General features: G+C 40.5%; 2 protein-coding genes across 3 annotated transcripts in view; both read right to left on the reverse strand.

Annotated features, from left to right (window-relative positions):
* LOC137517694 (melanocortin receptor 5-like) overlaps window positions 1-24480 on the reverse strand; it is a 306932-nt gene extending 282452 nt beyond the window's left edge. Inside the window, exon 1 of the mRNA XM_068234698.1 lies at window positions 24403-24480. The gene's annotated coding sequence lies outside the window, so the exon portion shown is untranslated. The remainder of the gene's footprint in view (window positions 1-24402) is intronic.
* LOC137517693 (melanocortin receptor 5-like) overlaps window positions 1-24491 on the reverse strand; it is a 63565-nt gene extending 39074 nt beyond the window's left edge. For both annotated transcript variants that reach the window (XM_068234696.1, XM_068234695.1), the window contains exon 1: window positions 24403-24491. The gene's annotated coding sequence lies outside the window, so the exon portion shown is untranslated. The remainder of the gene's footprint in view (window positions 1-24402) is intronic.
* Between the last annotated feature and the right edge of the window lie 3303 nt (window positions 24492-27794).

The following is a 27794-nucleotide window of genomic DNA, read 5'->3' on the forward strand; positions in this document are numbered from 1 at the left end:
TGTTGTTTCGCCTGGAGTGATCCTCCATATCAGATGATTTGGTTTTAAGCCAGGCAATTTCTTTAGTGTGCTGCTCAGTTACATCTACCATAGCATTGTGCTCTTTAACTAGCGTGTATTCAGATGCATCCACTCTTGTGTCAAGTGAAACAATCTCTTGTTGTACGGAAGCCTGCATGCTAGAGAAGCTGGAGAGTAAGTCTGCTCTGAAGGATAGCAAGATCTCATTAATAAATGTCTGGGGGGCTGCTTGTTCTGATGCAGGGAAGGCCAGGATGTCAGTAGGGGGTAATGTATTTGGATGCACTGGGCCTATCTCCTGTGCATGCTCCTCTGAGCTCTCAATGCATGGACGCTGTCTTGCTGGGCTATTAGAGGGGGACTGAGCTTGATTGATCTCTGCAGGGAGGGAGGTCATCGGGGGAGAGCACTCACCAGACTGTGGAATGTTGTTTCTCTGGTTCTCCTCTCCTTCTTCATATTGGCTGTGCTCTGCTGCGTGTGTCTGTCTCCCAGCGCCATCTTGATAACCTCGTGCTGCCCTCTGTGTCTTTTCTGTGAAGAAGTCCATGAGCTTCTTCGGCTTGTATGATTTACGCTTCTTGGAGGGGTCTGTCTGGATCTCCATCTCCTCTGCCATGCTTGTGTTGTGCTGATCTGTGCTGATTTGAGCTGCTATTTCTCCATCGAAGCTGGAGCTCAGGGTTCACACGTCCTTCCTGGTCTCTGTTGTGGCCACGCCCCCTATTATTATTATTTATATAGCGCCAACATCTTTCACAGCACTGTACAGAGTATATTGTCTTGTCACTTAACTGTCCCTCAGGTCCTCACCATAGTCATATATTTATGTATGTATTGTGTAGTGTATTGTATACTAGAGCTTAATTAGGGAAAAGACAATCAACTTATCTGTATCTTTTTGGGATGTGGGAGGACACTGGAGTGTCCAGAGGAAACTGGAGTGGCTGGGATTAGAACAAATTAAAAAAATTTATCACCCATCGTAATTTGCAATTACGCATCGTAATCATAATGATAAATTTCAGCGAAAATTGTAATTAATTTTGTATGTAATTGCAATGATTTGCAATGATTTGTGATTTTTTTGTGCATTTTTGTGCCGACTTGTGGTTAATAGCATAGCAAAGCCCCCATACATGCTATTGCCACCAAAATTGCTACATATATTAGGGAGAATAGTGGGTACAAGTCAAAAAAAAAATTTTGTAGCTTTTGAGAAAATCGATTTTACAAATGCAAAGAAAAATGGTTTTTAAACTCATTTTTTCTGAGTTTAAAAACCCATTTTTCTTTGCATTTTACGATCGATTTTCTTCAAAACTACAAGGTCTTTTTGAAAAATTTACTTGTACCCACTATTCTTCTTAACCTCTTAAGGACCACGGTCTTAAACCCCCCTAGTGACCAGGCCATTTTTACCAAAATAGGCTACTGCAGCTTTAAGGCCTCTCTGCAGGGCCGTACAACTCAGCACACACGTGATCCCTCCCCCCCCCCCTTCTTTCCCTACCAACAGAGCTTTCTGTTGGTGGAATCTGATCGTTCCCCCAAATGTTTATTTTTTTAGCAAATATTTATTTCTTTTTTTCTAAATAAATATGCTTATTTTTTAAATTAATTTTGTAACCCTCCCTCCACCAGCCAATCAGCCTGACCGGCTGTCATAGGCTTCAGCCTATGACAGCGGCTCCCTTTTTTTGCATCCCAGGGGGACATCCGTGCCACACGGCTGTCCCCAGTACAGTGCTGTACAATGTTAATAGACGGCGGTTTCACCATCTAACAGTCTCCAAGCAGCGATCTCCGCTGGGAGACTGATGGCGGGCAGAGCTCCATGATTCATGTGCGCGTGATCTCCTGCAGTCTCCATTCCCAGCCATTCACGTTAATCGGTGTGGAGTGGTCTTGGGGCTGCCACTGCATTCACGCCAATCAGCGTGGAGCGGTCAGCAAGCAGTTAAAATATGTAGCAATTTTGGTGACAATAGTATGTATAAGGGCTTTGCTATTTACCCCCAAAATCAGCATGAACGCAAAAATTACATTTATGCGAAATTACGAATGGTTATACAAAATCAATGGAATTAACAATTTGTAATTATGTATAGGCGTAATTGCAAAATTCCACGTAAATGTAATTAGCTGATTACGTTCATCACTACTCTGAAATAACTAGCAACTTGTCTCTGCAGCATCTTGAACCTGATGAAATAATTCACGAGTTATGATTCAACAGATTACCTTAAATAACAAAACCATTGAAAGTGGCATGGACACAGACTAGGGTTGGTGTCACCAAAAGCGGGACTTTTTCCCTGAGGACCTCCTCCAATAGCAAACAAAGAAAATACATTTTTTGTGATAATGGCCATGATTCACCAAATGACACAGGTATTTAAGCCAAAAATATCTCTTGTGCAACTCGCATTATGAGCCCAATGCTTCTTTTTGCATAATGTGTGTTGCACAAGTAACCAGCTCGTTGTGTATATAACACAGGTTTCACTATGTGATGTGTGCTACACATGTTGTGTTGCACTGGTAAAATTGCTGTTCACTTCTTCTAGTGAATCAGGGCCATAATTACAGTGGAACCTTGGTTTGTGAGCATAATTTGTTCCGGAAACATGCTTGTAATCCAAAGCATTGTTATATCAAAGTGAATATCCCTAAAAGAATTAATGGAAACCCAGGTGATTCATTTCACAATCCAAAAGTAGTATAAAATAAAAATAAAAAAAAGTAAAATAGTATAAAGTAAAAATGTCACTAAATAACAGCATCCTTGCAATCTGTTGACGCACCCCAACCTTTTTTTTTTGTGTGGCTTTAACAAGGAACTTATCCTTTGACAGTGGCTTTTGCCTACTTTTAAGTATTTCATGGAAATGTGACTCTACACTGAGATTAAGTACAATCCTGCAGCGCCAACGGGAGAAGAACTATCAACTCAATTGTGATTACGTGACACATTTATACTTTTTTTGTTCATATATAGATGTTGCTTGTATATCAAGTCAAAATTTCACAATATTTTTTGCGTGTATAACAAAGCGCTCTTCAACCAAATTACTCTCAATCCAAGGTTTTACTGTGCTTGTAAATGGCCACCAGTAAGCATGGTCAATGAGATGCCAACAATTTTGAGATGATGCAGGATTATGCAAATGTATGCTTCTTAAAGGATGAATGAGAGGGTGGATGGGAGACGCTGTGCTGGAGATGGTAAGAGGTTCCACATCAAACACCACCACTGCACCTCTGTTTATACTGGGGAGCCCTAGAAGTGTGAGGAAAGAAGCTTCACACACACACACATCCCTTCCTTAATTTCAGGCTGGAGCCTCTGTCCCCTCTGTCACCCTCTCTCCAAAGTAACACCTAGGGGCTGGCATACCCCACACCCACCTTGTGATACCTTTGCATGGACAAATATAGTGTGACTCCTAATCTGATATTTTGCTACATGGGTTATTTGGCCAACTCATCCTAAGCACTGTGCTTTCAGCTGTCAGGTTTGAAGAGTTGTTTCTTCGTATTATATTTCAGATGATCTATAGGAATCCATAATAGCACTCATAGAAGATCCCATTTAGAACAGTCAAATGTTACTTTCTTGAATGTTTTTAATGCTTTGGGTCATTATCAGTAATGATCAAAAATGCCAGTATTCTTTTCACAAATTTTCGTGGTAAAAGAATTCTGCAGTAAAAATAGTTTTTCTGTGTTTTTGCACTTTTCATGAATTGACACTATATCAAGCTATTTTCACGAATATTTTCTTAAAATCAAAAGTAGCATTTTCAAAGCGAAAAAGACTGGTGAGATTTCACAAGCAACACTGGTTTCTTACACTGGGCTATACCAGTATATTTTGCTCATTTTATGTCTTCATAGTCTTCAGATTTCATTGCTCTCTACAGACTGACGACAATGCCAGATGAAACAAAGCAGCATCAAAACATAACTTAGTCTCCTTTATGTTTCACATGAAGTATTGTGTTTCTTTCTTTGAAAATGTTATATTCTCTTCTTAAATACTGATTTATAGCAAAAAATAAAAATAGTTTTATCTGATCTGTCCAAAGCACATTCTTCCAGGAGCAGCTTGTTAATATTAATTTCTGCAACTTAATTCTGACTTTTTACGTTTTTTTTTTCAGGGGTGGAGTCCTTTTTGAGTCTGTTTTTTTTTTTTTTTCCTTAAAGATTTCACTGTCACTGAAAAAATGATGGATGGTCACATTCAGAGAGGTTAGCTACAGTCTCATGGACCATAAACTTCTCAATGATGTTTGCAAATGTTATCACAGGAACATCAAGCTGCTTGGAAATAAACTTATAGCCTTTGCCTATAACTAGCTTGTATATCATTTTCTTTCTGATATAATCAGACAACTCTCTCCTCTGCTTTCTCTGGTCCATGTTCAAATGTAAAAAAAAAACGAATAACCACTTTTCTCCGCTTACAAAAGGCAGAGTAACTGACTTCATAATTTGAGACATGTGAGATACTATTTAAAGTGCACTGAACACCCAGCAAACATTTTTTTTACACTTAACCTCCCCATAAGAGAAGCATCAGTTTTAAATTTTTGACTGGCAGGGGTGTGAGCTGGTGCTTATCATTGTGTTGTGCATTCTGAGATGCACCTCTACTTATCATATTTTTAAAGAGGGGTTATATTAGTTATAACAGGCTTTCTATCTGACATAATAACACAGTTTGGTTGAAAAAAAGACATCTGCCTATCAAGTTCAACCAGAACCGGGTTCTGTTTGAACCAGTCTGGACATTCATCTGTGACTTTTCTCATTAACATCATCTATCTGCTGAAGTACTGCTTGTTGGATCTTTTTCGTGTTGTACTGAGTCTAAATAACTATTGAGACTGTTGTGCATCAGAATTTCAGGAGAACAACAGTTACAGAAATACACAGTCAAGATAGTCAATGCATGAACTGTCCAATTTGCTTTCAAATTACTTGTACACCATATACATGCTGAATTAAGGCATTTTTTATCTTCGAACCCCCTGCTTGATAAGTTACAGTCTGGCTATTCCCCCACAGAAACAGCTCTTACAAAAGTGACCAATGATCTTCTTACAGCTAAATCCAAAGGCCATTATTCCATACTCATCCTTCTTGTTCAGTGTACATCATGATACTGTTAACCACACCTCACTCCTACAGATACTTTCATCTGTCGGTATAAATGACCTCGCTCTTACCTGGATATCTTCCTATCTCTCTGAAATGTCTTTCTTACTCAGATCAGACCTCTTCTCTACATCTTTTTGGGTACCTCAAGGTGCTATCTTTGGCCCCCTCCTCTTTTCCATCTACCTGCATAGTCTTGGCAATTTAATCAATTTATTTGGTTTTCTTTACCACTTATATGCAGATGATAAACTGCACATTCTCACACGTTACTGATTGCCTGTCTACTATAACCTCTTTCATGACCTCTCAACTTCTAAAACTTAATATGAGTAAATCAGAACTAGTCATGTTTCCACCATCTCTTTCTACTGCGTGATATAATAAATGTTAATAACACCCCTATGCTTAGGGGTGATATTTAACCCCTCTCTCATATTTATTCCTCACATTCACTCCCTAACCAGATTCTGTCATCTCAAACTCAAAAACGTATCTTGCCTCCAACATTTTCTCACTCCAGACACTACTAAAATGTTAGTACATGTTCTTATAATATCTTGTTTAGACTATAGTGTAATATACTACTCGTGGACTACCAACTAACAGACTGGCACCCCTACAATTTGTACTGAACTCGACTTCTTCATTTCTTCTTACACTTCTTCTGCTCCTCCCTGTCAAGCTCTACATTGGCTGCCAATTAACCAGAGGTTCCTTTTAAAACTCTTAACCCTAACGTACAATGCTCTCAACAATATCTCTCCTCTGTACATCTCCTCACTAGTTTCCAGATACCAACCACAATCTCAGATCTGCACACAACTTTCTTTTGTCCTCCTCTAGAAACACCTGCTCACATTCTTATATACAAGATTTCTCATGTGCCTCACCCCACCTTTTAAAACACATCTGTCACTCTCTAACCTTTGAAATCTTTAACCACTCCCTCAAAACCATTTTTTCTGACAAGCATGCACTCTAACTTCGGCTATTCCATGTTAAACCTCTGGCCAAGTTTTACTCATTGCTACAGAACCTAAAAACACACGGCTTCTAGGTATACATATTGTATACTACTCCACCTCTCGCCCACAACCATCCCCTCCCCCCCCCCCCCCCCCCATTCCTTTAGATTGTGAGCTCACAAGGGCAGGGCTCTCTCACCCTTTTGTGTTTTGAAATTGTTATCCATTTTATTCATCATGTTATGTTTGTCACTGTAATTACTACGTCTACCAATTCTATATTTTGTGCCAGTGTCGTTTGGGTGTATTCAATAAACTTGAGTTTAGAAGAATTCTGTGCTTAAACTTTTACCGCATGATAAGTAGAGCAGAATGCAATACATTACATGCAATGCCTTACACATTACTCATTGTGCGGTAAGACTTTAGGCACATAATTCTGCTTTACACAATTTATTGCATACACTCTTACATTTGTTGTATACCATTGTCTGTATTATCATGTACCTTATGTTTGTTTCTTACTTTGTACTGTGCCAAAGAATATGCTGGCGTGTAATAAATGTACTAGGCATGAAGCCTATTACATAAAGAGTGCTAGAGACAGTTTAGGGGTGGATTTGCACTTTTCTTAACTGTAATGCAGTTCTAGAAACCCATGCTAAGCTGCTGTTATTAAGTAGGATTTGAGAATTTTCTTATTATCATGCAGAACAGTTCCTCCTGCTGGTTAGAACAGTTTAAAAAGAAAAAAAAATGTTGGTAATGCTTTGATAAATTTGGCCAATTGTTCTTTCTTTCTGTGAAGTGAATGATCACTGTCAGGGCCGGATTTGAACTCTTTACCGCCCAAGGCCACTGTCACCAGCCGCCCCCTTCAGTATAGGTAGCGAGAGGACCCCTCCCCCTTCCCTCTAGTATAGATAGCCAAATGACCCCTCCCCCTTCCCTTAATCTCTCCCCCCCTTCCCCTTTCAGTATAGATAGCCAGCTCTCCTTCATACCACAGCAGCCATCAGTGTCACGCATTTCTCCACTCGTCTCCAGTGCAGAAGCTTCCTCTTCCTTTCCATCTCCAATGCTGCCCAAGTACATAGCTGCCGGCCTCAATGCAAACATGCACAGAGAGCAAGGTGGCTGCTGCACAGGCAGCTAGCAGCAGAGTACGGCATTCAGACGCTTGCCTGATCGCCCTACATTGCAGCATTTGCAAGCTTGCAAATGTTGAATCAGTTTTGCCTGCTGCTTTGGTGCCCTTGCTCCTGTGGTGCCCTAGGCCATGGCATAGGCGGCCTTGGCTTAAATCCGGCCCTGATCACCGTCATCCATCCCAACTATTACCTATGAGGAACCGTTTGTATGTTTTTCCATGGAAGTTCATGAAGAAGTGGTAGCCATTGACCTACAAAAGATGTAGACTGACCTTTCCCTATTAATATGTATATTTATATAATGGAATACTATATCCTGCATTTTGTAAGTGATTGAGATACTTATCTATTAGTAATACAGTAGATATACTCAGTATACATGCATTTTTTTTATTAGCCTTTTCCCTTTTGCATCAAATATATATTTTTTAATGAACATATCAGTGGATTATCGTGAAATTGGGTGTTACAGTCAGTACACTGTATGTTTGTATCAAGTTGTACCCAATAATGATATTGGGCCCAACCTAATTCACTCGCCTAAGTTTTCTCCTAGGTGGTATTTCACATCTTATCAATATAATGCCTTTTAAGCCACCAGCAAGCGAGAAAATACTTTGAATAATTTGGCATTATTTTTTACCTACTTTTTGGTACAATTTCAATTGCAGAGTGCAAAAGTTATTTTAAAAGGAAGATGAAAAGTCTCCTAGGAGAAAACTTAGGGGATAAAAAGGAATTGGATCAGGCTCATTGTACTCTTGGAGTTCATTTTAGGATGTTTTAATTATTTGTTCAACAAAGGCTTGCTTTTGTACGTCTTACTAATGGCTTTGAAAATTTAAGAATTAAATATTTTGAATTAACCCAGCTCCAGTTCTTCTGTGAATCATAGTTTTTATGAACCACTTTCTAAACATTGCATTTCATTCATAATTTGCACAAGGAGCTCAGTTGTTGTTCTCCCCCTTTGTGGCTTTCAATGCATAACTAAAATATTCCCTATTACTAGCATTTTATGTATTGAATTAATTTCTCTCTTTTATCTCTTGCATAAAAAAGGATTTTGTTTAACATTTTCTTCAAAATAATATGCAAAAATATATTTCATTCAAATAAAAAAATTAAATATTTACTTTTTTAATCATATTCTTCTGTTTTCTTCTTACTTCATCCATAAATTCCCAGAGTCTTCATTGGCATCTACAGTATCTCACAAAAGTGAGTACACTCACTCTCACATTTTTGTAAATATTTTACTATATCTTTTGATGGAACAACACTTAAAATATGACACTATGATGCAATAATAAATAGCCAGTGTACCGCTTGTGTAACAGTGAAACCTTATTTAAATTTAATAACTGAACACAGCCATCAATGTCTAAACCATTGGCAACACCCCTAACAATATGAGATGATGTATGTCAGCGCTCCTCTTCTTCAGACTCTTTAATCGGATGGTTGCCACCTCAGACAACAGGTGGATCTAGCACTTCGGTATAAAAACCAGGCAAACACCTCTCCAATAAAATTCGGAATCTTTAATCCAGATTAAGCTTGCAAAACACAAATAAAAACTCTCATAGCGTACCATATAAAAACAATACACTTCAGCCTGCGCCTTTAGAGCGCACTTACGTAGCAAGATGATTTATAGGCGTATCGGGCTCAACGGCCCAGTGATGACACTCCTCTCCGGGTGAAAACGGCGTCCCGTAATTCCCCCTCGGCGTGCCCGCTCACGATTTCCGTATGTTCAATGCGGCTGGCTAGCACTTCCGCATCCCGTGACGTCAGACGCACCTGGCTCCGCCCTACGCGTTTCGTCCGTGCGGACTCATCAGGGGCTGACGTCACAGGTGCGGCCGACGTCCTTTGTAGCTCCAACCCCTCCCCTCTCGACCGTCATCAATAGTTGCGCCGTTTGGAACGCACGTCGCATGTTCATGCGTCCCATCAGCCTCAATGGACACAGCGCCATCTAGCAACTTTCCCCCTGAACTTTCTTTGGCCTGGTTGGCTAAGCTACCTTTCTACCACCATCTAGTGGGCTTTTTTTATATTGCACCTATACCTATAAATATCAATATCAACATAAATTGCAAATTGAAAGCTATGAACTATAAAATACTCAATCTATCATGCATCAATATTCAACTTGATCCTGGCTACTGGTCAGATAAAATCTTCCCAAGATATACAAGTACCCAATGAAACATTATTTTAAACAAAAAGGGGGGAGGAGTGTGTAACACTATATTACCATCAAACTTATTTTCTCCAATCCCTGTCATGCTAATCCACCCTCGTATTGAGGCTGATGTGAGCAGCATGAACCAAGATGTCACCTCTGGTCGTCAAGTAAAATTTCCATCATACCACTCAAAGTGTATAGCAAATCAATTTTTTACATCTAAAACATATGTGTGTCCAGTAGGTCTACAGAGGGAGAATAGTGTTGGCCCATCACTTAATTCAATACTTGAGTATGTGCCCCTCCACTACCCCTCTGTGGAATATCTACCTATATTAATGTTGTGCCCCATATTAATCTTGTGTCTACTCAGGCAAACAGAATTCTCAACACTCCAATTACATAATTAACAAGTTAAACTGGGGTTATTCCCATACTTCATTTTCTATATAACTACCTCCAGTGCCTATTATTTCAGATGTCATTAGTAATAAAACAGTTGAGGTCAAATTCTACATTTAGGCCCCTCGGGACTAAGGACTGTAACTGATAAATCCATTTGCCCTCAGCCTGTGATATATCTCTAACCAGACTTGATCCTCTCCATTTTTTATTATGTGCCTCCACTCCCATGAATCTCAATCCACTGGGGTCACAATTATGGGCCAATCTGAAATGATTTGACACATTGTGTGTCTTTAAGCCCTTATGAATGTTGGCTATATGTTCTCCAATCCTTTTATGGAGTTTTCTTGTGGTCCTTCCCACATGTTCCAGATTACAGGGACACCATAATACATATATGACCCCCATGCTATTGCACGTAATACATTGCTTAATGTCTTGTTGCTTGCCGGTGTTCCTGGATTGAATTGTGGACCCCCTTTGGGGTTTGGCCTCCCGACATCCCCTACATCCCCGGCAGGGGAAAAAACCTTTTTGCCCCAAAAGGTCAGTAGACCTACTCTGGGGGGGGTTTATGTAGCTGGACACCAGCTGTGACCTCAAATTGGGGGCTTTTCTATATATAAAAGTTGGTTTTTCTGGTATTGCTCTGGTTAATGTTCCATCCAACTTCAAAATATTCCAATGCTTTTTGATTATCCGTTCGACTTCCTTATGTTGACCGTTGTAGTCAAACAACATGTCAAATTCTCTATTTTTCTCATTTCCTTTGGTGCGGTTCAGTAGGAGGCTATTTCTATCCATGGAGGCTATGTCTTGAACCTGATCTTGCAATCCCAGTTCATCATAGCCCCTATCTTTAAACCTCTTTATCAATATCTGGCTTTGCTCTTTGTATGTTTCCACTTCAGAACAGTTACGCCTGATCCGCATAAACTGGCCTTTAGGAATGTTATCCAGCCATTTTTTATGATGGCAGCTGTTTTTTGGAATATAACCATTCCTATCTGTAGGTTTAAAGAAGGTTTTTGTATTTAAACTTCTCCCTTCCTTTGTAATTTCCAAATCCAGAAATTCCACTCGTGTTTGATCCTGCTTAAACGTAATGTTTATAGGTCCCCAATGACTGTTGGCTTCTGCACAAAAGGTGTTCAGCTGATCAGCTGGCCCCCTCCAAATAAAGAACAAATCATCGATAAATCTGTTCCAACTGATTATATTTTCTGCCCCGGGTATCTCCAATATTTCATTTTCCCACTTGCCCATATAAATATTAGCGAATGGGGGAATTTCTAAACAAAAGCGGAGTAGATTTGCTGAAAATTCTAATAAAGAGGAAACAAAAGAGGTTGGATCGTTTGGAGGGGGAAATAGATCAGTTAAAAACTAGTATGGAACCCCACAGAGAGAAGGAGTCCTATATCAAGCATATGGAGGACTTAACTAAGAAATTGGTAAAAAATGAACAAGATATTATAGAAATTAGACAAAAAAGATTCCTTAATGATTGTGGGGAATATAAACAGCATAAAGCTTATAAATGGGAAAATGTCAAACAACAAAAAACCCCTATAACTACCTCTCAGCAAGAACCACATGCCCCCACCCAATCCACAAATGTGCCTAAAGAGGCGGATCAAAATCACAATCCAGATATAGGACGGAAGGGGATGGGTGTAACAGTGGACAACTATAATTGGGAAAATAGGGAACCACACATTCCTGATGGAGCATGGGGTGGACCCCTTCCATCGCGCCCTAAACCAATTAGGAGCCCCAAGGGAGGAGTTTCTCCAAGGTACCCACAAAATGGCCCAAGATATGGACAACAGTTTTACAACTTAAGACATAGAGGAAGGAAAGATAACCACAATGTAAGGGAAGGGGACTATGGATATGCTAACATTCCTAAAGGCCAGTTTATGCGGATCAGGCGTAACTGTTCTGAAGTGGAAACATACAAAGAGCAAAGCCAGATATTGATAAAGAGGTTTAAAGATAGGGGCTATGATGAACTGGGATTGCAAGATCAGGTTCAAGACATAGCCTCCATGGATAGAAATAGCCTCCTACTGAACCGCACCAAAGGAAATGAGAAAAATAGAGAATTTGACATGTTGTTTGACTACAACGGTCAACATAAGGAAGTCGAACGGATAATCAAAAAGCATTGGAATATTTTGAAGTTGGATGGAACATTAACCAGAGCAATACCAGAAAAACCAACTTTTATATATAGAAAAGCCCCCAATTTGAGGTCACAGCTGGTGTCCAGCTACATAAACCCCCCCCAGAGTAGGTCTACTGACCTTTTGGGGCAAAAAGGTTTTTTCCCCTGCCGGGGATGTAGGGGATGTCGGGAGGCCAAACCCCAACGGGGGTCCACAATTCAATCCAGGAACACCGGCAAGCAACAAGACATTAAGCAATGTATTACGTGCAATAGCATGGGGGTCATATATGTATTATGGTGTCCCTGTAATCTGGAATATGTGGGAAGGACCACAAGAAAACTCCATAAAAGGATTGGAGAACATATAGCCAACATTCATAAGGGCAAATGGATTTATCAGTTACAGTCCTTAGTCCCGAGGGGCCTAAATGTAGAATTTGACCTCAACTGTTTTATTACTAATGACATCTGAAATAATAGGCACTGGAGGTAGTTATATAGAAAATGAAGTATGGGAATAACCCCAGTTTAACTTGTTAATTATGTAATTGGAGTGTTGAGAATTCTGTTTGCCTGAGTAGACACAAGATTAATATGGGGCACAACATTAATATAGGTAGATATTCCACAGAGGGGTAGTGGAGGGGCACATACTCAAGTATTGAATTAAGTGATGGGCCAACACTATTCTCCCTCTGTAGACCTACTCCTGAACACAGGGGCTGGGTATGTGAACAGAGGCCAAGTTTTGGGACACACATATGTTTTAGATGTAAAAAATTGATTTGCTATACACTTTGAGTGGTATGATGGAATTTTACTTGACGACCAGAGGTGACATCTTGGTTCATGCTGCTCACATCAGCCTCAATACGAGGGTGGATTAGCATGACAGGGATTGGAGAAAATAAGTTTGATGGTAATATAGTGTTACACACTCCTCCCCCCTTTTTGTTTAAAATAATGTTTCATTGGGTACTTGTATATCTTGGGAAGATTTTATCTGACCAGTAGCCAGGATCAAGTTGAATATTGATGCATGATAGATTGAGTATTTTATAGTTCATAGCTTTCAATTTGCAATTTATGTTGATATTGATATTTATAGGTATAGGTGCAATATAAAAAAAGCCCACTAGATGGTGGTAGAAAGGTAGCTTAGCCAACCAGGCCAAAGAAAGTTCAGGGGGAAAGTTGCTAGATGGCGCTGTGTCCATTGAGGCTGATGGGACGCATGAACATGCGACGTGCGTTCCAAACGGCGCAACTATTGATGACGGTCGAGAGGGGAGGGGTTGGAGCTACAAAGGACGTCGGCCGCACCTGTGACGTCAGCCCCTGATGAGTCCGCACGGACGAAACGCGTAGGGCGGAGCCAGGTGCGTCTGACGTCACGGGATGCGGAAGTGCTAGCCAGCCGCATTGAACATACGGAAATCGTGAGCGGGCACGCCGAGGGGGAATTACGGGACGCCGTTTTCACCCGGAGAGGAGTGTCATCACTGGGCCGTTGAGCCCGATACGCCTATAAATCATCTTGCTACGTAAGTGCGCTCTAAAGGCGCAGGCTGAAGTGTATTGTTTTTATATGGTACGCTATGAGAGTTTTTATTTGTGTTTTGCAAGCTTAATCTGGATTAAAGATTCCGAATTTTATTGGAGAGGTGTTTGCCTGGTTTTTATACCGAAGTGCTAGATCCACCTGTTGTCTGAGGTGGCAACCATCCGATTAAAGAGTCTGAAGAAGAGGAGCGCTGACATACATCATCTCATATTGTCTATTGCTGGACTCCCATTGCTAGCACAAACTCGAGTGCTGGGTTATTAATGATTTTAATATTGCATGATTACACAGTATATTGTTCACTATTTTATGTCACTAAGGTTCATCCCTTTTCTAGATAGCTATAACGGGTAGGCGCAGTTTACATATATAATATTAACACCCCTAACAACCCAAACATAATTATAAGTAAAGAATGTAAAAACTCTCCTCAATTAGACAGTTTACCACCCCGGGGTCATGTTACTCATTAGTGTTACAGGGTCTCAGGTGCGAATGGGGAGCACGTGTGTCAAAGAGGAACGCCAGTAAAAATTTTGTAATGAAAAAAAGTGCTTAATTTTTACAATACTTATGTTTAAATTATTTAGTCAATGTTTGCCCCTCGTAAAATCTTTCCTCTCCCTGATATACAGTCTGACATTTATGACATGGTGACATTTTTACTGCTGGCAGGTGATGTCTGTGGAAAGAGATTATGTATTTTTTGCAGTTGGAAACAGCTGTTATTTCCCACAATGCAACAAAAAAGACAAAAACAAACAATTATATAGTGCTTTTCTCCTGGTGGACTCAAACCGCCAGAGCTGCAGCCACTAGGATGCTCTCTATAGGCAGTAGCAGTGTTAGGGAGACTTGCCTAAGGTCTCCTGCTGAATAGGTGCTGGCTTACTGAACAGGCAGAGCTGAGGTTCGAACCCTGGTCTCCCGTATCAGAGGCAGAGCCCTTAAAGTGAACCTCCAGACTAAAAATCAACTCAGCAGCACTGAAAAAGCCTGGTGTTTCTTTAACAGTTTCACAGCATCAGAACTTTGTTTCTCTTATACAAGCCTCATTTTTAGCTGCACAGAAGAAAACTGCCCGGGCATTTTTCCCCTGATGCTGTGCAAAGCATGATGGGATTTCTGATGTTGTTGTTCTCGTTCTGCTGTTTTGGTGCAATTTTTTTTTTTTTACATTTTGAATTTGACATTTGAAGCCTAGCGCATGTAGCTGGGAGGGGTTATCAGGACAAAGGACAGTCGGAACTGTGTCTTATGCTCCCTGTCACCTCCTTTCAACCAAAAATATGGCTGCCCCATGACAAAGATGGCAGTCCCCATGAATCACAAACATTTGCCTGTTCTTTTAAAACAGGGTGAGTACAAAATTGTATTACCTATCTATTCTAATTAACATAACTAATGCAACTTAATGACAGTATGTTTGTTTAGGCTGAAGTTCCCCTTTAACCATTACACTATCCAGTTAACAAGACTCCCACAGTGTGATGTCAGCACCCTGGTGCTGACATCCCACTGTGGGAGAAGTTTTACCACAATATCATCACCACAATATCATCCCAGAAGGAAGCCTCTTCTAAAGATGATGCACAAGAAAGTGCTGAAGACAAGCAGACTGATGACATGGATTACTAAAACCATGTCCTGTGGTCTAATGAGACTAACTTTTATGCTCAGATAATGCCAAGCATGTGTGGAGGTAACAAAGTGAGGAGTACAAAGACTAGTGTGTGTTCCATAACGTCAGGCATGGTGGTGGGAGTGTCATGGTTTGGGGCTGCATGAGTGCTGCCCTGAATGCCAACACATACTGTGACATATTGAAGCAGAGCATGATCTCCTCCCTTCAGAAACTGGGCCACAGGGTATTATTCCAACATCACAACCCTCCTTGCTAAAACAACAAAGGAAAAGGTGCTGGACTAGCTAAGCATTTCTCCAAACTTAAACCCTACTGAGCATCTGTGGGGCATGCTCAGATGGAAGGTAGAGGATAGCAATGTCTATAACATCCACCAGTTTCATGATGGAGAAGTGGAAGAGGATTCCAGTGGCAACCTGGAATCCTCCCTGATTTACATTCTGACATTTATGACATGGTCACATTTTTACTGCTGGCAGGTGATGTCTGTGGAAAGAGATTATGCATTTTTTGCACTTGGAAACAGCTGTTATTTCCCACAATGCATCAAGGCTCCCACAGGGGGATGTCTGTATGTATGTATGTGTATATATATATATATATATATATATATATATATATATATATATATATATATATGTGTATATATATATATATATATATATACAGTGGGTTGCAAAAGTATTCGGCCCCCTTGAAGTTTTCCACATTTTGTCATATTACTACCACAAACATGAATCAATTTTATTGGAATTCCACATGAAAGACCAACACAAAGTGGTGTACACATGAGAAGTGGACCGAAAATCATACATGATTCCAAACATTTTTTACAAATAAATAACTGCAAAGTGGTGTGTGCATAATTATTCGGCCCCCTTTGATCTGAGTGCAGTCAATTGCCTATAGACATTGCCTGATGAGTTCTAATGACTAAATAGAGTGCACATGTATGTAATCTAATGTCAGTACAAATACAGCTGCTCTGTGAGGGCCTCAGAGGTTGTCTAACAGAATATTGGGAGCAACAACACGTGAAGTCCAAAGAACACACAAGACAAGTTATTGAGAAATTTAAAGCAGGCTTAGGCTACAAAAAGGTTTCCAAAGCCTTGAACATCCCACGGAGCACTGTTCAATCGATCATTCAGAAATGGAAGGAGTATGGCACAACTGTAAACCTACCAAGACAAGGCTATCCACCTAAACTCACAGGCCGAACAAGGAGAGTGCTGATCAGAAATGCAGTCAAGAGGCCCATGGTGACTCTGGACGAGCTGCAGAGATCTACAGCTCAGGTGGGAGACTCTGTCCATAGGACAACTATTAGTCATGCACTGTACATAGTTGGCCTTTATGGAAGAGTGGCAAGAAGAAAGGCATTGTTAACAGAAAGCATAAGGAGTCCTGTTTCCAGTTTGCCACAAGCCATGTGAGGGACACAGCAACCATGTGGAAGAAGTGTTCTGGTCAGATGAGACAAAAATTGATCTTTTTGGCAAAAATGCAAAACGCTATGTGTGGCGGAAAACTAACACTGCACATCACTCTGAACACACCATCCCCACTGTCAAATATGGTGGTGGCAGCATCATGCTCTGAGGTTGCTTCTCTTCAGCAGGGACAGGGAAGCTGGTCAGAGTTGATGGGAAGATGGATGGAACCAAATACAGGGCAAACTTGGAAGAAAACCTCTTGGGGACTGCAAAAGACTTGAGACTGGGGCGAAGGTTCACCTTCCAGCAGGACAATAAACCTAAAGTCAAAGTCTAAGTCCAGATCTAAATCCAATCGAGAATCTGTGGCAAGATCTGAAAACTGCTGTTCACAAACGCTGTCCATCTAATCTGACTGAGCTGGAGCTGTTTTGCAAAGAAGAATGGGTAAGGATTTCAGTCTCTAGATGTGCAAAGCTGGTAGAGGCATACCCTAAAAGACTGGCAGCTGTAATTGCAGCAAAAGGTGGTTAGACAAAGTATTGACTCAGGGGGGCGAATAATTATGCAAACACCCCACTTTGCAGTTATTTATTTGTAAAAAAAATGTGTGGAATGATGTATGATTTTCGATCCGCTTTTTCACATGTACACCACTTTGTATTGGTCTTTCACGTGGAATTCCAATAAAATTGATGCATGTTTGTGGCAGTAATGTGACAAAATGTGGAAAACTTCAAGGGGGCCAAATACTTTTGCAACCCACTGTATAAATATATATTTATATTATTTTTTTTATTATTTTTTTTTACAAGAGTGTTCCACAATATTTTTCTTAATTTACATGATGCCAAGGACTGCATATTTTCTTCCGCCATTATATATAGGGCTTGATTCACTAACCGGCGCTAAGCTGGTTAGTGTGCCCTAAGACTTAGTGTGCAAAAACCACGGCGCTAGGTGGTTTGCGCCCACACATTGGATACAGCCCGCTCACTGCGCGCACAGCACGGTGCGCCTATATTAGTGCGCGGTGCGACGATAACGTCGCACCCGCTGCCCCTTGATAATGGCACATCGGGTGCCCCTGAAATGCTTTGGGGGCACCCGATGCACCGTTATCGTCGCACCTGGTGCGACATTTAAGGGGCAGCGGGTGCGACGGTATTGTCGCACCGTGCACTAATATAGGCGCACCCGCGCTGCTTTTCACACCGGCGCTAACACTTAGCGCCGGTTAGTGAATCAAGCCCATAGAGTTCAAGGTTTGAATCCTTTTTACAGCCCTCTATATTTCATGCCTGGGCTGGTTTCCTTTAGGCTGGTTTCACAGTGGGACATTAAAGTCCCACGTTACAGCAGCCAGTAACGCAGCCGAACTCACAGCACTGTAAAATCAATTGTGCTGTTCACAGTGCCCATGTTGCGTTACATAGTAACGCAGCACGTTTAAACAAAGTGCTGCATGCTGTACGGTATACTGGGCTAAGCAGCGTTAGACTGCTTGCACATGCTCAGTAATGTTGGAGAAGGAGGTCTCCCCTCCTCCTCCGCAGCCAGCCACATGGCTAATTAATATTCACTGCACTGCAGAGACTCGTGGTAGGACTGTAGTGTTGTCCGGATCATGAACGAATTGTTCATTTGATCCGGATCTTTTTTGTGAGTCGAATCATACGGATCATCACAATGAAAGATTCGGTTCACAGTGGATGTCTGTCTGGAAGAAACAGGAACATACAGAATGTACAGTTCAGGGAAAGTCCTGTCCTGCTAGTCATTTCACCCGGTCTGCTTCCCTAGTAAAATGATTCAAATGATTCGGTTCAGAGATCTGGATCTTTTCAATGATCCGATTAAAATTATCCTAATCCTTAAAAAGATCCAGACTTCCTATAACTAACCTGGAGCGGCTGCTTTGAGAGCTGCATAACGCAGCTCAATCTGACATCCAACTTCAACACCACCATAAGTTGCGTTAGGGGCACGTTATGCGACCATAACGTCCCCTAAAACGCAACGTCTTGGTGTGTAAGTAGCCTTAGAGTCCAGTTATCTGTGTAGTAAGCTTTATTTGTTTAAGCATAAATGTAAACACCTAGACAGTCTAATGTATGCTGGCTGGTTTCTACTGACATTTAACAATGCAAGCAACTTGCCCTACCTGCTCAAGCTAAAGAAGGAAATTGATTTTTATAAACAGAGCTCTTGCTGCAGGGTGGATTGTTTTTTGCATTGTGATGTAATTAAAATGTATCTCTTTTTATTTCAACCAATAATTGCTTGCCTGCAGATTTTTCTTCAGTTGTGCAGTTGGAAACCTTATTATAGCAGCTATACTTTTTCCTCATGTTTTATTCAACTTGCGCATCAAAAAGAGCACTGCAGCAGTTATTATAGGATTGGCCTTAGGGAGTATTCTCCCCCTACCTCAAATATGTTCAGAAAACAATACTAAAATACAACATAGAAACACCATACCATACCACACCCCTATTACACTTCAATTGGTCCACTGAACTGACCAATGAGAATCCTTCCTACTCATGATTTTTATTGGTCAAGTCAATGAACTAATGCATACCCTAGGTGGGAGATTCAGGGAAGCTTTTTCAAGGGAGCCCTATTTGTTTTGGTTTTAATTGTATTATTGCTGCAGTATTCCGAGAGGAAGGTGTCCAAGCAAAGCAAAGAGCATCTTTGAACTTGATCTCCCATAGGTCCACTGATTTTACTACTTGACTACTTTAGCAGTAGGAAATCTCATGGACCAATAAGAAACCATGGCAAGAGTTTTAGGGAGAGGCCACACTTAATCTTTCGTACTTGTGGCTTTTTGTGCACACGTCAGGCACCATACACTGCCAGCACCTGCTAGCAGTCTGAGGGAATCGTACACACATCACAATTTTATGCGGCGGGGGATTCCGTTTTTTTAAAGCATGCACATAAAAAAATTCCCACTATTTCCCCTGATTTTGTGTGTTTTTTACCATGCACAATTGCATTGGAACACATGGTACATGACTGTATGTGGTATAGTTTAAATAAGCTAATTTTGCATGTGTGAAAAAAACCTGACAGCATGCAGCAATTTTCCAGATGTGTTTGCATTTAGTAAGTAATGCATTTCAATGGAAAATGCCTGTATAGTTTGTATATTCCTGCGTATAAGACTACTTTTTAACCCTTGAAAAAATCTTCTGGAAAGTTGGGGGTCGTCAGATACGCTGGGTGTCATTGATGCCGAGTGATACGCCCTATCCTGTTTATTGCCTCTCAGATCTCCCTGCTGAGGGAGCGCAATCTATTCTTCCATACCGCTCTGATAAACAGGTAGACAAGGAGAGCTGACCAGTCTACTTAAGGAGAGTTGACCAATGCAACAAGTCAATTGACTATATACTGTTATATACCGGGTAACACATACAGTACAGCACCAGTATCTGTTCATACTCAGCACCAGCACATGATTTTTTTTTTTATTTTAATTTGGTGTACATTGGAAGAGGGGTAGTCTTATATGGCGACTATATCCCAAACTCTATATTTTAACTGGAAAAGTTGGGGGGTCGTCTTATACGCCCAGTCGTCTTATATGCCGGAATATACGGTATATGCTTTTGTCACATGCATTTTTTTGCCCTGTGTATCAATGGACAAAAAACACATGGAAGCGCATGTAAAAGCACTACATTTAAAAAATGCATGCCCATTGCCTTTTAATGCATGCAATTTGATATTTTGTAATGGAAATGAGCCCTATTTCTATGCAGCAATAGATAAAAAGTACTAATTTAACCTTGCACTCATTCTTCTGTGGGGTAGGTGGGCCAGATCTCTAGAAGTCCCATTATTAAAAATGGGGATGGAATCTAGATTCCAGCTTCAATCATCCCTAAGACCTAAACCCCTCCAGTCCCCTCCTTTCAATAAGAATCAGTCAGGTTTAGTTTCAGAAGTACAGTGCAGTTATACTGGTACCAATTCATTTCAGGTGGTTGATTTGTGAATCACTTAAAAAGGAACTTTAGTGAAAAGGGGAAAAGTTAAAAAATAGCAGAGAGATCAAGAAATGATTGATGTTTATCATGTAATTCGATCCAAAATCAGCCTGCATGTAATGATCTTTACTACTGGCAGACATGAAGATTAAACAGACAGCACCAACTGTCATTATTTATAACCATAACCCCCTAACAACGCGATAGGCTAAAAGGTTGTTTTTTATAGATATACATATGCACCGAGGGAGATACTGGTTGCTTGGCAGATGGAAACAGCTGTTATTTCCCACAATGCAACAAGGCTCCCACAGTGTGATGTCAGGACCTAGGTGCTGACATTACACTGTGGGAGGGGTTTTACCATAATATCAGCCATACAGACATCCATGATGATCTATTCGAGAAAAGGTAAAGATTTATCATGAGTCTATCAGTTACTGATTGGGATGAAGTTCAATCCTTGGTCAGAATTCCTCTTTAACTACCCTAGGACTAGGGAAAATTAAAAGAAAAATGTGAAAGCTTCAGCAACAGGAAAAAGTGTCAATTTTGCTGTCATACTTCAAATTCCCTCTTGAAATAACAAAACATTTCATATCTTTATATATCTCTGGCACTGAATATATTATGGCGCAGTATTGGGTTTGAGTCCAACCAAAAACAGTAACTGCATAGAATTTGGATGGTTATCTCTGTATTTATGCAAGTTCCCTCAACTCGTCTCAGTTCCCTTCTAAAAACCTGAAACAACAAAATGGCATTTGGATGTGTTGCCCTAGAATGTGTAGATCTGTTCCTGTAGTGGAGAGGAAGTAGCATATGAGCAATGTAGTATCATCCAAGTCAGCTCCTGATCATCTACTGCCGTTTAAGGGTTATGGATAAAGTCATCTGTCTCTTCACTACTTTACCCTCTTAGCAAAATCTACAATACTAAAAGGTTTATACCTGATTCCCATTAGACTCTTTGCATGAGGTAGAAACATGAGATAGTCATCTTCTTTGGGGGCAACAGCCAGTGTAAATAATTGCAAAACACTTTGGAAGACACTATCTAAAAGGCAGACAATGATGTTAACTACCAAATACCACTATGATCCTAAAGCCTGGTACACACGCCATACCAGATGCAACGATGGGTTCACCAGATCCTCCCGCTGTGCGGTCTTTAGCCGACAGTATGCGTGTGTGTACGCGCTGTCGGCAGACTGATAAGGCTGTTTCTGAATGATCCGCTGAGTGGATCGTTCAGAAACAGCCTTATCAGTCCACCGACAGAGCATACACACGAGCTACTGTCATCTAAAAGACCGCCCCGCGGGAGGGTCCGGCGGACCCATCGTTGCATCTGGTATGGTGTGTGTACGCAGCTTAAGGAACCCATTGAATAAGCCATATACAGTATATTGTATGGGGATAAAGCATGCTGCACATTTAAAATTTTACTTTTCATGGTAATTTGTATTGTTCCTTCATTTGAGATGAATTGATAATATAAAATATGTTAAAATAGCTAATTTGCACTAAACTGTTGTCTCACCCAATTTGGTGATCCCAGATTTGGGTTCACGTTTTACGATTTATTGTATATTAAGTGTCAGTCCTTACACATTGGAAAAGGACTTCATAGATCTTTGGCTGGATGCACCTCTTTTGTGGTGAAAATTAATTTAGACCAAATGGGATATTACTGCTTAAAGTAATGCTTAGTGTAAAGTGCCCCCTTTTGCAATAAAACATGATTAATAGTGCATTAGAAATGTGAGTGATAGTAGAGGTATTATATTATGATCAAATGTAGTAATATCAATAATGTCTACATATTCATTGCATTGTTACTATCAGAACTTAGAATTTATTGAATGTGTGGCATGCCTTCTGTATTATGTCATAGCACTTATGCTGGTGAGTAATCTCCATGTCTAATGCTGGGAATTATTGTTCTCTTGCACTTGCAGATAACCAGGTGACTAGTACTATAAAATAGCATTAGCATTTAGCGATCAGGAAAACGTAGCTATCATTAATGTTGCACAACATTGTCTTTAAGCTTTTTTTGTATGCTGAATTAAAAGGATAAATATTAAACATTGGTAAAGGAGCAAACGTATTCCTTATAGTGAGTATTTTATGAAAATATGAGTAAAATATGTATTTAGTGTACATTCAATCTTAAAGTACTTTGAAAAGTTTGATAGCCAATAAAAACAATATCTCAGTGAGCCAACTTCAGAAACTGGAATCTGACTGGTTTTGTATATCATATATTATCTTTTCAGTGTTTGATTTTTACCAAAGCCCACTAGTATACTGTAGTGCACAGAAACCTGGCACATAAGAAGTCAAATCTTCGAAAGGTGAAGACTATTTGCATTTCTGCTTTAAAGAGACACTGAAGCGGAAAAAAAATTATGATATTATGATTTGTATGTGTAGTACAGCTAAGAAATAAAACATTAAGATCAGATACATCAGTCTAATTGTTTCCAGTACAGGAAGAGTTAAGAAACTCCAGTTGTTATCTCTATGCAAACAAGCCATTAACTCTCCGACTAAGTTTAGTCGTGGAGAGGGCTGTTATCTGACTTTTATTATCTAAACTGTTTTCTTTTTCTCTGCTAGAGGAGAGGTCATTAGTGCACAGACTGCTCTGAAAGACTCATTTTGAATGCTGAATGTTGTGTAATCTGCACATATTATATAATGATGCAATGTTAGAAAAAACACTATATACCTGAAAATAAAAATATGAGAATATTTTCTTTGCTGCTAATCTTCTAGTAATTATTCATAGTACACAACCAACTCATTATGTCATATTTTTTTTTCGCTTCAGTATCTCTTTAAAACGACACCTATTATAACTGAATATGAATCACTAAAGTCATTTCAAACACTACATATGTAGTTAAGTTAGAACAACTCAATTAATAAAGCATATTCAGAGCTACCAACCTGTTAGCATTTAAATTATGAACAAAAACACATATTCAAATATTTATAGCAAAATCAGAAAAAAAACTATGGGAATCGGACTTGTTTTTCTTCCTTTTCCCCTTCTGTCCTGTTTTACCAGATGGTGCAGATATGTGGGGTTAAGTAAATAACCGTACACAGTTCACGAAAATCTTCCAGTGAGAAATTGCCTTTGGTGTGTCTCAAAACTGCGCGAGGAAATACATCCTTCAGGCAACAGTATAAAACCATCACTGTTATCACAATATCAAACATCAGGTAAAAATAGACTGAGCACTGACCATTAGGTCAACAAAATAAAATATACTGCCATAGCTAAACAAAATCAGTGAATTCCCAATTTGTGTCTTTATTCATTTCAGCATAAGTAATTAAATCTAATATAAACTGTTATTTTTCTGAAAGTCACACTGAGCAGTAAGATATAGTTTTTAAAATGCCTACATACTGAAAAAGCAAAAACATACATGTATTTCCTGTGACAAAATAAACAACAGTATAGTTGCAGTTGTAAGATCAACATATCAACAATAAATATATTGTCATTCCCATTTTAGAGAATAAAAGACAAATGTGCTCAAATGCTTAAAAGTTAAGTAGCGGTAATCCTAGGAAATGAAATAATCAATTGTTCTCACAAGTGTTAATGTAAAGTAATGTCTGTTGTAGCAGCCCCCTAATTCCCTCCTTTACCTGCAGGTGTTCAGGAATCTTCAAAAGATTTGATGATATTGACTGTAATCCTGATCTTGCCCTTGCACAGTTCCACTTTGTGTGTCTTGATCCATCATCCACTGAAACCAACAGGAGCTGGAGGCAGGACCAGCTATGACAGGTGCCTGATTTTTCTGAATGAACACGCAGTGCATTCACATTTTATTCCACAGAGCATTGAGAAGCAGCAGAGCACGCACACTGAGCAGCTGTTTTATACCTTCTTGTATTGTAAGCACTCTGATGTAGAGCTTTTGACTCCTCCTGCTCTGACTGTCATTTCTTAACTCTTCTAAATCATTTTCCTCTTACAGCACCACCAGAGGGCTCTTATCAGAGCAGCCAAGGACCATGTTATTGTAACACATGAAAGTACTATTCAGCTTTCTCCCTGTAAATGGAAGAGAGACTCAGCTGTGCAGAGAACAAGAATTTATTCTGCAAAAGCAGACGTGTCAAAATATACATTAAGGACCGATTTCCACTACAGCTAAAATATTCCGGAATGTGAATTCAGATTTAAACTGATACTGATGTAATGTATTTGTTTCTTTTCCATTAGATCTGAATATTTGCAACCGGAAAAAATCCCTACTTCAGTTTTTCAGACTTTGCGTACGAGGAATCAGACATAATGATTTTCAGTGGTCCCTGATAAGATATGCATTTGCATGCATTTTTTATTCAGAATTTGGATCCAAATCCAAAAAATCCTGTTTCCTGTCTATGTAGACTTCCTGTTTCTTGCTTGTGCATTCTGCGATCATCACTCATGCAAACATAGATTTAGAGGAACTAATTTCCAAAAGTGTAGGCACATCACTTCTTGTTTGACAAAGGTGACTGATAGTATAATGACATATATCATGCTACGAAGCTATGGGAGGAGATGTATTATAAGTATTGATTTATAAAGCACCAACATATTCTGTGGTGCTGTACAAAGTAGGAGAACAAACAAGGGGTACATAGTGATACAGACAATGATATACATTAAATATGGACACTGGTACCTTATACAGAACTGGTGATTACAATGACAGATGTAACATGATGAATAAAATGTATAACAGAGCACGAGAGGAGGGAGGGACAACACAGCTCATGTCAGAGGGATACGGAGGAAAAGTTTCTTTACATTCGCTAGGGATTCACCATAAGCAAATGAGCCAGATCTGCTGAGAATTTCACATCTTGAATTTTGGATGCTCATCCCAAGTTGTGAAGTGAGGTTTAATGAAATCACCCTAAGGCATGTAAACTTCTGACTTTCCTCTAAACACCATGGGCCATATGCAATTCACTTTTTCTCCTGAGATTTCTCCTAGGTCAGGGTTGCCCAACCTACGGCCCACGGGCCATTTCCAGCCTGCGAAGCTGACTCGTGTGGCCCGGCTGTTGCTCCTTGAAGTGCTGAGGATGTGTGGAGGAGAATGATCACGTCCGGGTAACGGGTTGGATCATGAACAGCCTTCTCGGCAGTGCTGTGTAGTCCCCGTGTCCTGTCTCCCCCTCTTTACAAAGTGTACCCCTGTGCTATGATCACTGAGCTTCAGCAGGTGTAAGTAACTTAAGAGGCTGCCTTCAGATCCCTACAGCCTGATAGGCGGGGCGCACTGCCAATTACTAGTGCTTATGCTCTGTTACATGTCATGGTCCTGTGGGCAGGACCTCAGCTCCATCATTGGAGCCAATCACTGCACTCGCCCACGGGACAATCAGCACCTGTAACAGAGCAGCAGCAGCCATGATTGGCAGGGTTGCAGGGATATGAAGGCAGCCTCTGAAGTAACTTACAAGCGCTGAAGCTCCGGACTAAGGGTGAGTGATCGCGGCACAGTGGAACACTTTGTAAAGAGGGTAGGCAGGACACAGGGACGCATCTTAAACAGGGGCAGACATGACACAGGGGAGACATTTTAACCACTTGAGGGCCACAGGTTTATACCCCCTAGTGACCAGGCCATTTTTTACAATTCAGCATTTTACAACTTTAACGGGTTATTGCTTGACCATACAATTTAGCAGCCAAATTAATCTTACCTCTTTGGAGGTCTCTGATTGCTGCTGCTCGTTTTAGTTATATATATACTGTATATATATTAAGAGCCTTCCCCCTTTTTCCCCTAAATTGGCCCTACACTGTGATCAAAACACTGCACTACACATACATAGGCATGTATGTAATTAGATTGTGAGGCCATCAGAGGGACAGTCAAGTGACAGGACTGTCCCTTGTCCCTTGTACAGTGCTGCGCTGGATCACAGCACTATACATGTAAAGAATTGTTTGTTTGTTTTCTCCCTAACAGCCTGCCAGCTCCAATCGTGGCTGGCAGCCTGATGACGGATAGAGATGGCCCGAACCTCCGATTTTCGGTTCGCGAACTTCCGCAAAAGGTTTGGTTCACGCAAACTTTTGCAAACCGCATTAGACTTCTATGGGGATGCGAACTTTGAAAACTAGATGCTGGCCACAAAAGTGATGGAAAAGATGTTTCAAGGGGTCTAACACCTGGAGGGGGGCATGGATGAGTGGGATAGATGCCAAAAGTCCCGGGGAAAAATCTGGATTTGAAGCAAAGCAGCGTTTTAAGGGCAGAAATCACATTGAATGCTAAATTGCAGGACTAAAGTGCTTTAAAACATCTTGCATGTGTATACCTCAATCAGGGAGTGTAATTAGAGTACTACTTCACACTGACACACCAAAGTAACTGTGTAACGCACCGCAAACATCTGTTTGTGTAGTGACAGCCGTGCTGGACTGGTGCGCACCATGGCGATAGCGGGTTTCAAGCCCATATGGTCGCCGGGCTGTGGTAGCTCAATGATAGAACAACAGTGGCTGTCCAGCTGATTAAATTTGGTCTGTCCACAATGAAGCAATGACCTTATTATCTTCTTGTATGTAGGTAGGCATAGGTAGGTGCCCCCGTATAGGTAGGTAGGCATAGGTAGGTGCCCCAGTAGTTAGCTAGGCATAAGTAGGAGTCCCAGTATAGGTAGGTAGGCACAGGTAGGTGTCCCAGTATTGTTAGATAGGCATAGTTAGGTGCCCCAGTATAGTTAGATAGGCATAGGTAGGTTCCCCCAGTAGTTAGCTAGGCATAGATAGGAGTCCCAGTATAGGAAGGTAGGCATAAGTAGGTGTCTCAGTATAGGTAGATAGGCATAGGTAGGTGCCCCAGTAGTTAGCTAGGCATAGATAGGAGTTCCAGTATAGGTAGGTAGGCATAGGTAGGAGTCCCAGTATAGGTAGGTAGGTGTCCCAGTATAGGTAAATATACATAGGTAGGTGCCCCAGTAGTTAGCTAGGCATAGGTAGGAGTCCCAGTATAGGTAGGTAGGCATGGGTAGGAGACCCAGTA

The sequence above is a fragment of the Hyperolius riggenbachi genome, chromosome 5 (genome assembly GCF_040937935.1).
Source record: "Hyperolius riggenbachi isolate aHypRig1 chromosome 5, aHypRig1.pri, whole genome shotgun sequence".
In the NCBI taxonomy this organism is placed as follows: Eukaryota; Metazoa; Chordata; class Amphibia; order Anura; family Hyperoliidae; genus Hyperolius; species Hyperolius riggenbachi.